Below are 13,357 nucleotides of genomic sequence, written 5' to 3' on the forward strand. Positions count from 1 at the left end.
CCTTTCAATTAACCTTATTTATGCTGAGAGGAGGTTGCATCAGTTTTGAATATTCAGGAAGTTGACAGTTGACCTATGAACATAATCATCATTTTCATGGTTAATAATCCTTGATGAAAAAACTAATCTTTCATTAAATAAGTATTCATAAATATTTATCATACCTTGGTTTTTTTTACCTCATGTGAAAAGGATTGTCCTACTAATTTACATATATCATTACAGTGTATTATGTGTTTCGTGATGTTTTAATTTTAAATTGTATGATTTTGATGTTCTCTTTGTTTAGTAGTTTTGTTGAGTAGTCACTGCTTGGAAATACCAAGATCTTTTAATTGACTGTTGATGTTTATTTTTTAAATACACCTAAACATATAGACTATTTTGTATGGACTTTGCTCATTGTTGAAGGCCATACAGTGACTTATAGTTGTTAATTTCTGTGTCATTTTGGTCTCTCATGGAGAGTTGTCTCAATGGTAATTATACATCTTTCTTTTTTTTTATATGAATAGTGTAATGTTTGATCTGAATGATTGCTGTGAAAGTCTTGGAAGTGCAAACAAAAATCAACATACTCATAAATCACTGTTCATGATTTTAATGATCATGATGATGTAGAAAAAAGAATATATATATATATATATATATATATATATATATATATATATATATATATATATATATATATATATATATATATATATGCAAAATAAATTTTACTTCACATCATATTTTTTTATGTAATTGCAGACATTTTACAGACAACAATTGATTTTTATCTAGATGGACCATGTTTCAATAATATAAAACAAACCACTGTATTAATTTTCAAAATATTATGATACTATAACATCAATTTCCAATACATATCCAGGATGAGAATGTGGATGACACTTGTACAAAAGTATACTCTCAAAAACAAAAAATAAATATGGAGCAGATTCAGTTTCCAAGGGACTCACTAGAACGTTTGTCCAATTTCATGAAAACTGCATTCTCTGAAAATATATTTGTGAGTGACTTGGTCCAGTTTATTAACCAATAAATTCCTGTAAAAAAGCGTTTAATCCTTATTCTTTAATTTAGGCCCAAAAAAAAATAATTTTCCACACTCGTTATCACCATCATAGGGTAATACATGTAGTATATTTGTGTCATTGAATTGGCCAGGCACATGAATTTATTTGTTGGTTCACACAAAAATATGTACTCCTTGTTACTAAAAGTCTTATTATGATCATCAAAGGAATATTTTGTGTTTGTATTCAATTTAAAGATTAACGCCATGTGCAAATAAATAGTTTTAACATTGAGTCAGATTGTGTTACATGAACTATTGCCTCATTGATTACAAAAAGAAGTTTGGTCAACGTCCTCTATCGAGAAATAAACAACTTCATGAACAACTACTGGAGGTCCTCTCGACCAATTATATAAAAGTATTCCCTTATATGCAAATCATATAAGAAGTATGATAATATAATATCAATTTACAATACATATATATATCCATGTCAATGAGAATGTGGATTAAACTTGCAAAGGTGTTTAGTCTCAAAAATAAATATGGGGCAGATTCAGTTTCCAAGGGACTCACTAAAACGTTTGTCCAATTTCATGAAAACTGCAATCTTTAAAAAACATATTCCATTAATACTTCATATAATCTTTCACAAAGTTCATCCTCCTTTGACTGATTTGAACTTATAGCATACATGTAACATCTAAGTATGTAAGCAATAACTCTTTTCCCCTTCAGCTCTTTGTACTTATTTGCTGCTGCATACAGTTGTTTTGACAGATTTTTCTTGACATGGTTTTTGTAGTCTCTTTTTTTTATGTTTGCAAACTTTTGCTTCAGTCTTGAGGTTGTTGTGGAGTCATTGTCTGCGTGAATGATCCCAACTGTGCACCCTCTGTTGTCCATCATAGTAACCATTGATAAAGCCATGTCAGGCTCCATGCCTTTACTTGACCCTGTAACAAAAAAGGACACTGTAAATACTACAATTTCTTACATGAGAACTATTTAAGATGACTGAAACTTATTTCATCTCCCTTTTTATACAAGTAACTTAAACTAGAGGCTCTAAAGAGCCTGTGTCGCTCACCTTGGTCTATGTAAATATTAAACAAACAAAGCAGATGGATTCATGACAAAATTGTGTTTTGGTGATGTTGATGTGTTTGCACATCTTACTTTACTGAACATCCTTGCTGCTTACAATTATCTCTATCTATAATGAACCTTGGCCTAGTAGTTTTAGTGGAAAATGTAAATAAAAATTTACAAATTTTATGAAAATTGTTAAAAATTGACTATAAAGGACAATAACTCCTTAGGGGGTCAATTGACCATTTCGGTCATGTTGACTTATTTGTAAATCTTACTTTGCTGAACATTATTGCTGTTTACAGTTTATCTCTATCTATAATAATATTCAAGATAATAACCAAAAACAGCAATATTTTCTACAACATTTTGTACAAGGGTTTAGATTGAGAAAAAAAATTGTAACGATTTCTGACAGCAGGACAAATTTGAAGGTGAATTGCAATCATATTCCTACAAACTTCACATGGTTTAGGCTAAAATAGTTTGTAAAAAATGAACAGATGAAGGGGTGCTGAAAATTATTGTTTACCTCATTTCACCAACTATATCCTTCAGATGAAGTGGGTGTTGCATTTGTTGCAAAAGAGTTGTTCCGCTAGAACTTCCAACTCAACAACCCTCCTGCCTTCATTCCATGAGATGTTTTCACTCTGCCCGATATCAGTTGAAACCGTAACATTCGAGGCAATGTTTTCAACTAATACCGGTGTCTCTTCTTTTGTCGGTTCCGGTAGCAATTCTCCCCTCGAACCGTAATCATGGTCTCCCCATTGATTCAATTTACCACTCTCATTCAAAGAGTCCATCCTTGTGGATTTTTTAAATCTATCTTTCTTTATAAACCGACCGCGAACACGAAGGCGGTCGCAGTCGTCTGCCATTTTTGTTGTTTACCTTGTCTACCAATTGCGTAAAAAAAGAATCGGATCCGATTTTAATTACGCAAAATGCACGTGCTAGTAGGTCATGTGATACCCGTCCGTCTCTACCTTAAATATTCAAATATTATCGGAAGAAACATTTTTCAAACCGGAAGTAACAAATTATCTCCCTTATTCAAAAAATATGTATAAAAACCATATATTTTTGGACTCAGCGTACAATAAGCTATCATTTGATGATTGAAATGACATTTTAAACTTAATTTTACAACTTTAATATTAGAATACATTGTTTTTGGTGGAAAGACCTTCAATTGGTCTCTGAACAATTGGTTTTTAATTATTATAATTACTTTTTTTTCTTCTGCCAAATTTTGTTCTTGCGATAAATTTTTGTTTCTCAATATGTCGCTTAGATATTTCTCATATGGTATTGTATAGTTTATGCGCTTTTAAATTACACCCAATTATCTCCCATTCATCATACTAAAGTATATAGAAACTATCAGTGTGAAAGAAGCTATCATGTGAGACCTGAAGTGACATTCATTTCACCGGTAGCATATTATCTCGCTTGCATCACTCAAAAATAGAATTAACCAATTATTTATCGCATTTATAAGTATGAAGAAACTATCTTTTTTGATGGGTTTTTAATTATTTTTTTTTCTTCCGCCAAATTTTGTTCTTGCGACAAATGTTTGTTTCGCAATATGTCGCTTAGATATTTCTTATATGGTATTATATAGTTTATGCGCTTTTAAATTTTACCCTGCTAAGCCGAACCATTTTCTTTGTAAGTGTTATCTCCCTATTTACTGTTTATCATCTTAGTGCATCTCCTTCGTAACAAAAAAAGATATCGACAAAATTGTTTTGACAAATTGTTTGTCACGTCCTCAGGAATTTTTGACTTATTTGGATTGAAACGATTTGATGAAATTTTATAGAAGTTATCTACCTTTACAAAATAAATTTGTCGGTATGTTTTTTAACTCATAAACAGTTAACCGTATAACCCTATAATGTTTTTATTTGAATCCCCTAGGTCCTAACTTAGAAAATGAGGTCAAGGTCAAAGGTCTAGGTCAAGTTCTCAATTGTGACTTTTGCTTGCTTTTTCTTTTTCTCAGACACTTTGAAAGATACACATAAAAGGAGTGCAAAATGTCTGCTTTATTGTTATGAAGATATGCTACATGTTCATTAAGTCTGATACAATTTAATGGCATCTTATAGGAGTTGGTGCCCCTGAAATGTCTTGATATGAGGTTATTTGATTATAATGTAACTAAGTTCATTATAAAGGCATTTGACCTTATACAAAAGTTTAGGTGACAAATGACCTTGGAAAATGACTACCGGAAGTGACCTTGAGAAAACCGGAAAGAGCCTTTTTTGCAATTTTTTTATCTAAAATTACTCAGAATCCATACATTTTGTCATATATATACATAAACTGATTACTAAAGACCGGAAGTAGCATATTATCTCGCTTGCAACACTCAAAAATAGAATTAAACCATTATTTATCGCATTAGTATGAAGAAACTATCTTCTTATAAAATTTCTTTGATGTGGAGTCTTCATACTTTTTTTTTGCATTTTGTCGAAATGCAGAAGGTTACCTATCAATGTTAACTTCTTTGATATTTGGTCTCTGGAATCATACCACATCTTCTATTTTTAAATTCATCAGAACTTCGTATTACATAATGTCCATTCATATAAAAATAATGCTCTGTATATACTTTATTAGAATTTAAACCAATATTTGTGGCATGCAATGGAAATCAACGGTCAGTATTGGACACATGGAGAACGCCGTCTATGGGAGAAGAAATTGAAACCAGTTGCAATGATAACTCATGTTCAGTTGGACATCTTAGAAGTTCGATTATTGACACATGGAATGGTTCGGTTATTGATCAGGTATATTTAAATCTATATTTTTAAATCTAACACAGTTAGTTTAGTTTCTATAAATATATAACAAAAAGACAAACAATACCATGGGTAAAATAGAAATACAAAAAGACAGACAATATAAAGTGTAAAATAGAAATACAAAAAGACAAACAATGAGACACTTCAGTTAGAAATACACAAAAAATCACACTATTTCAATGCCGTTTGAATGGTTTTACACTAGTAATTTCTGAGGCCCTTTATAGCTTGCTGCTCGATGTGAGCCAAAGCTCCGTGTTGAAGGTCGTACACAAATGTACTTTGACCCATAATGGTTTACTTTTATAAATTGTTACTAAGATTGAAAGTTTTCTCATTGGCACTTATATCACATCTTCCTATATCTATATATAACTTACGTACCATAATATACAAAGATAATTTTAAAGCAAATACTTTACTCTTTCTTTAAATCAGTTCTCTACACATCTTATTAAGTTTTAATCCCTCGAGTAGACAATCTACTTTGAACAGTCAAGAAAATTAGTCTAAAAGAATTATTTTGCATCTATAAGAGAGTCGAAATATGCTAAAGATACGTTCATAAGTCGAAAACAAACTGACAACACCGTGGCTAAAAGAGAAAGATACCAAAAAAGAACTACAAAAGTACACAAAACATAACATCAAAAACTAGACTGATCAAGACGAACCATACCACTCCTTGGATAATCTTAGGTAGAAGTTCAATTGAATTTAATACTTTTGACGTAAAAAACAACTTACATAAGTTGAAGATGTCAAGATACCAGAGGGATATTCAAACTTAATCCGAAGATGAACATGATGAATAAGTACCAAAAATCGTTCAAGAGCTATATGTCAAAAAATACAAACAATAACTAGCCAAATTCATCTAAAGTCAACTTTGCCTGAGGGAGTTGAAACCTTAGTTTCATAATCTATACTATTAAACGAGAAGACCTCATTTTGTTTGTCGCTTCTCTTCCTTCCACAATAAATCAATCATCATGCCTCTGTGTCCTATAGGTAACATGCATATTCGCATTTGTCATCCATTCTTATGATTATTCAAATTGAGTTATTTTGAGAGAAAAACGACAAAAAAAGGAGTCCGGATATGATTCCGTCATCAGACTGAATTTTAGTCATAGATAAGACTTCCGGTTTGAAACATGAACAAATACAACCAATCGTATGGTAGATAACAAAAATGAAAAATAAATAAGCCATTCAGAGCGTGCTCCATATCATGGTGTTTAGATCGTAAGAACCACAGTTACCTCCTTAGAGAGGAGAATTACTTTCGGCGTTTATCTACATGTAAACTACGATTATACTACTTTAATATAGAGAGACTCTCTGTATTCTGTCAGGGACTTTCTATGTTAGTATAGATTCTGTCTACTGTTTTCTTTGAAATGTTTAAGGGGTCATACCACTTGCATATATATATTAATAAGTAAAACATGCTCAACGTCATCTAAAACTACCTCGTCCAAAAACTTTAACCTGAAGCGGGACAGACGGACGGACGTTAGAACGATCGAACGAACGAACAACACACGGATGCACAGACTAGAAAACATAAAGCCCATAAATGGGGCATAAAAAAATATGGTTGAAAGGGAAAATAGTGATTTGGCAAAAATGAAAGTAAGGTAGAGATTAGAAGGAGACAGGACCTGTTTCGGGGCGTCCGGATCGGGTGTTTTTAAGCTCGGGATTTGGGGATTGATCCTTACGAAATCCGGGAATATATTTTTCGATTTCGGGATATGATTTTCTTTAAAGTCTGCATCTCGGGATTTCATGATTTTAAGCCCGGGATTTCGGGATTAGGACCCCGCCGACAACCTCTCAAATAAGCCTAAGTCGGTCTTACTCATGTATACATATTCATATCCTACCATTGGTATGTTTATAAGGCTCTCAAAGAAAAGACACTGGTGGATTGTCCTAGAAGCATATTTTATTAGACTAATAATGGTCTATATATAAGCAGTTACATTTATTTCATGTTTGAAACGGTGCAATTTTTTTATTTGATTTGACTTTACCAAAAGACGCATTGTAGGAAAGGAAAAGAATAATTGTGGTCTGAGACCAGAAACACGAAAATAATTGAATTTAACAGAGAGGAAACAAATATCGGACTTTGGAAAAAGGGAGAGGGCTTTTGATACCTTTCATGAAATTCTCCATACATAAAATCTTTTACAAAAAATCCTCCTACAACAGTTCACAAGCTGTATATGCCCGCGATTTCGCGGGTGTGTTCTAGTAATTTATAAAATTTATAAACAGACAATTTTAGTTAAATTTGTTTTATCATGTCAGTTTGAAGCACTGACTACTGAGCCGATGATACTCTCATTTATGAAAGATAAAATAAAGGATTTTCTTTCAGCATACTTTTTTAATAATAGAACTTAACCATTCATGTATATCAAATGTATTAAAGTTTTTTTTCACTTGGCAGTTTCATATAAATTCAAATGAATCAAATATTCATGATCATGATGATAATAGGTGTACTTTCCTAATTTCATTGATTTCATTTTAAATTGGTATTTCTATAAGAATTTCAATGAAAGTTTCTTTCCTTATTGTTATTTTTTCTTTTTGTTATAATCATATTCCCTTTGCACCATCTTTGGTTGTCACAACTCGTTCTCTACTGCATGTATACGCCGTGTCTGTAGTCACGTTTTTTATTTCAATATGTAATATATGTACTTCTGGTAAACTATTTAGTCAAGGATTCCGTCAGCACATATAACTGAACATTTTTACTTATTTCTTCCTTAGACAAAGCTGTTTGAGTTTTTGGTTTTTGACTTCACCTTCATGCTATTTTTAAACACTTATATATGCACATTACCGATTTCTTAACATATCGATACCCGTATGTGTGTATTGCACAAGGTCTTGCTTTGTATTCTCTGACTGTTTATAACACCTTTACACTAATTATACTTGATGTTGAATGTGTTTTGTTTATAGTCGAAAGGCGGACAGTGACCTATAAATGTTAACTTCTTTGATATTTGGTCTCTGGTAGAGTGTTAATCAATTGTCAATCATACCATATCTTCTTTTTTATATTCATCATAACTGTTACTGAATGTCCATTTAAATAAGATTGCTCTATTTCATTAGAATTAAAACCAATATGTGTGGCATGCAGTGGAAATCAACAGTCAGTACTTGACACATTGAGAACACCGTCTATGGGAGATGAAATTGAAACCAATTGCAATGATAACTGATGTTCAGTTGGACAACTAAGAAGTTCGATTATTGACATCTGGAATGGTTCGGTTATTGATCAGTTATATTTAAATCTAACACAGTGAGTTAAGTTTCACCAAATATATAAATATAGTGTCTTTATTTATAAACAGACTTCAAACAAATACTCTGTGAAAAGCTTAAAAAGTATGTTATCAATATCACATGTAAAAATTAAAGAGCCGTCATGAGGTGATATAACAACTAATAATTCGAAGAAAGCCAGACAATACCATGTGTAAAATAGAAATACAAAAATACAAATAATGAGACATTTCAGTTAGAAATAACATATTTAATGGGAGAGTGTCCTCCAAAAACTCATACTCTCTCAATGCCGTTTGAATGGTTTAACACTAGTAATTTTTGGCGCCTTTTATAGCTTGATATTTGTTGTGTGCCAAAGCTCTGTGTTAGAGGCCGTACCCTAACCCATAATGGTTTACTTTTATAACTTGTTACTTGGATGGAGAGTTGTCTCATTGGCACTCATATCACGTATAATAACTTACGTACCATTATATATACAAACATAAATTCCAAAGCAAATACTTCCCTCTTTCTTTAGACTGCAACAAAACAGTCCACCAAACATCATATTAAGTTGTTATCCCTCGAGTAGACAATCTACTTTGAATAGTCAAGGAAATTGGTCTAGAAGAATTATATTGCATCTATAAGAGAGTCTAAATATGATAAAGGTACGTTCAAACCCATAAGTCGAAAACAAACTCACAACGCAATGGCTAAAAGAGAAAGATACAAAAAAAGAACTACAAAAGTACACAAAACACAACATCAAATATAAAGACTGATCAAGACGAACCATACCACTCTTTGGATGATCTTAGGTAGTAGTTCAATTGAATTTAGTACTTTTGATGTACAAAACAACCTAAACAAGTTGGAGATGTCAAGATACCAGAGAGATATTCAAACTTATAAGTTGAAAACAAACTGATAACGCCATGGCTAAAAAAGCAAAACACAAACAGACCAGTCACTAATTACTAATCAACGTTGCGATTTTTCTCGCCATTAGCAGATTGGTGACATGAAAAGTTTGCTGACAATAGTTTTATTTGCGTTAGCTGGAAAGGTAGTGGATTTCACATAATGTCAGATTGGTGACATTAATAGGTTGCTGACACAATCAACTCTCAAATATACACTTTTTATATTTAATGCTACTTTCTTCTATATTACGATCAGTTTTCCGTACCAAGTTTTATATACATGATGTATACAATATAATTATGGTCATGAAAATGAGATATAAATCGGGTGAAATACTCTAACATTATCAAAACACATAACCTTCTGTTAGTTCCTCTTAATATGAAGACCTCAGTGAAAATCATTTCTGAAATATATAAATACAAGTTTCTGAAAGTTACTTCACAAGTACTGATCTAGAATAGATAATCGTAATGAATAATTAATTTGAAATTGATAATGCACCATACCAAAGTATGTTTTGCACAATAAACGTGTCTCAAAATAACGATAAACGTCTACCATCGTGTAATTTCAATGAGTAAAAGGTACAAACTTATGTAAAATAACTTCGATATAAACCCTGGATTTTGCGTGAAAAAGCCGACTAAATTGTATTTATGTTATCTTCAATTTGAAGTTCGTGTTGTAATATGCGTTCAGCATAGTCATCAAACATTGAGTTATTTAGTTAGCGGATATTATATTAAAGTTAAAGTCTGTGACATAAATTGAATTAACACTAACATGACATGTCTGTGACATAAATTGAATTTGCACTAACATGATATGTCTGTGACATGAATTGTTTTAGATAATTACAACCACTCTGAATAAAATTGACGGTAATAATTTTCTTGCACCAGATGCGCATTTCGACAATACATGTCTCTTCAGTGATGCTCGTGGCCAAAATATTTGAAATCCAAAGCTTATATAAAAGATGAAGAGCTATAATCCAAAAGGTCCAAAAAGTATAGCCAAATCTGTGAAAGGAATCAGAGCTTTGCATGAGGAGGATTCATTCCTTAATTTATAATAATTTCTAATATTTTGTTACAGGAAGTTTTAATAACACAAAAAAATCCGTATTTTCATGCCAGTACCGAAGTACTGGCTACTGGGCTGGTGATACCCTCGGGGACTAATAGTCCACCAGCAGAGGCATAGACCCAGTGGTAGTAATAAAATTGACGGTACTAATTTTCTTGCACCAGATGCGCATTTCGACAATACATGTCTCTTCAGTGATGCTCGTGGCCAAAATATTTGAAATCCAAAGCTTATATAAAAGATGAAGAGCTATAATCCAAAAGGTCCAAAAAGTATAGCCAAATCCGTGAAAGGAATCAGAGCTTTGCATGAGGGAGATTCATTCCTTAATTTATAATAATTTCTAATATTTTGTAACAGGAAGTTTTAATAACTCAAAAAATCCGTATTTTCATGCCAGTACCGAAGTACTGGCTACTGGGCTGGTGATACCCTCGGGGACTAATAGTCCACCAGCAGAGGCATCGACCCAGTGGTAGTAATAAAATTGACGGTACTAATTTTCTTGCACCAGATGCGCATTTCGACAATACATGTCTCTTCTGAGAGATTGTATTGTATAATCATGATAATATCATTTTAGGTAAAAGTTGAGCTATTTTCAAATGGGAAATTGGGTTTACAGATCTATTTCGATGGCTACCTTTCAACAAGTTCCAATTGGTTTTCTATGAAACGGTTATTTAACAGTTCTTATAACGACCTAACCAAAATGTCAACCTCCAACTTTTTCTCTATGGATGGGTAAATTATTTTATTTCTTTAAAGTAGCATGTTACCAATAAAAAGTCAGAACTTTTTTTAAAACATATTCTGCTTCAATGTTAACATACCTATATGTTAATGATTGAAGTAATAATTCAAGACATTAACACTTAACGAAAATACCAGACTCATTAATTGATACGCTAGAACTAAAACGTAACGAAGGGCTGACGTGTCGTCTACATACAAACAGCAGTAGCATACACATCAAATCTGCTAAATGGCAATTCCCAACTTGGAAGCATTAAAAGCCGATAAAACATTTGTCAATTATAGCTACATGTAGGGCGGCTATGTATCATAAATTGTAAACCCAACGTTTCCAATACATCATTATTTGATAAACGTAAAGGTAAATGAACGTTTCAATGATACAGAAAAACAGGAATCAAATCTAACTTGGCAGTTGCTTCGATACAGTCATAGTAAAACTGTACAAGGGCTAAGCTAAGTACATAAATACACACACATATAAGTATTTATATTTGGGGAATTTGAAGAGCAAAATATATAATATGTCTATCTTTAAGAATTTGGTATATATTTTTTAAATATTTTTTTTTGACACAGCGACTAAACCGTTGATCGACATTTCTACATCAACAGTTATTATGACGGCTGTTCAAATGACACCACTTGGATGGTAGTAATTGATGCGGCAGATGCTAATAATCGCCCTTGTTTCTTTGGTCACTTACACGGACAGGAATATCCATACATCCTATATGGGCCTGATCAGCATAAAGTGACATTAAATGATGGTGAGCTAGTTTATATATTGTTGAAAAGTGTTTGATGTTTTCTTACTGAGCACCGTTTGATTCATTGCGAAACATCTAACCTTTTTTTTAAAAATAGACGGAGTTTATCTTTACACCTTCAAGTATTAAAATACAAACATTAAGTTTGATAGTACGTACTACCCCACAGCAAAAACGTAGAATAAAGATAAAAAAAAACTAAATGTAACTTTCCCCTTTCAGCTTAGGACAAGCACAAATCATGTGTTAAGCTTAACAATACAACGGATCGCTGAAAAACAATACAGTGGAAGCTGAAAACATGGTAAAAACAAATGAAAAATGAATAAAAAAGTGTTTTACTTCCAAACTGAGTGTGTAGCGTACTTTTATATATTAGCGAGTACTAAGCCCGTCATTTGATATTCTAATGCTTTGCGTTTGTACTTCATCAAGGTAAATTACAAATACCTGTTTCTACAAGTCAAACTCATCATCGATTATCACGTGGGAATCAATTGATTGATTCAATCGATTCATGTTATCCAGGGTAGAATTGGGAGAGAGTAAAATATTCATGTTATCCAGGGTAGAATTGGGAGAAAGTAAAATCTTCAGGTTATCCAGGGTAGAATAAAGAGATAGTAAAATCTTCATGTTATCCAGGGTAGAATTGGAAGGAAGTAAAATCTTCATGTTATCCAGGGTAACGTTGGTAGATAGTAAAATTTTCATGTTATCCAGGGTAGAATTGGGATTGAGTAAAATCTTCATGTTATCCATGGTAGAATTGGGAGATAGAAATTTTTTTATGTTATCCAGGCTAAAATTGGGATTGAGTAAAATCTTCACGTTATCCAGGGTAAAGTTGGGAGAAAGTTAAATCTTCATGTTATCCAGGGTAGAATTTGGAGAGAGTAAAATCTAAATTAGGAAAGACGAGACGAAAAGGCCATACAAAATCAGCAGTTATGAATACCGGTATTTCTATTAAACTTTATCAATCAGAAAATACTTTAAAAGTCAATACTTTAATATGGAAAAAAGTTATATCAATAAAAGCGAAAAACATTAGCTAAATATAAACTAAATTATATTGTTTTGAAGATGACACTCATAACCTGACACATTTTGTGTTCTCATTTCAGGAACCTATGCAGTAGCTGACAAGATGGTGATATCAATTTCTACATTGATATAACATGACGAGAAAAAAACAATGACAGTATAGGGATATCAATATTGACATTTCTATATCATAGCGGGAAAAACAATAACAAGATGAGGATAACAGTATTGACATTTGTAAAACATAAAGGGGAATAACAATATCAAGATGATGATATCAATATCAACATTGATATATAATAGCGGGAAATAACAATGACAACATGGTGATATCATTTTTGGCATTTATTTATCATAATGGGAAATAACAATAACAAGATTGCAGTATCAATATCGACGCTTATATACCATACTGGGAAATAACAATAACACACAGATGATATCAATATCAACATTTATATACCATACTGGAAAATAACAATAACACAAAGATGATATCAGTATCGAAATTT

The sequence above is a fragment of the Mytilus galloprovincialis genome, chromosome 5, assembly GCF_965363235.1.
Source record: "Mytilus galloprovincialis chromosome 5, xbMytGall1.hap1.1, whole genome shotgun sequence".
In the NCBI taxonomy this organism is placed as follows: domain Eukaryota; kingdom Metazoa; phylum Mollusca; class Bivalvia; order Mytilida; family Mytilidae; genus Mytilus; species Mytilus galloprovincialis.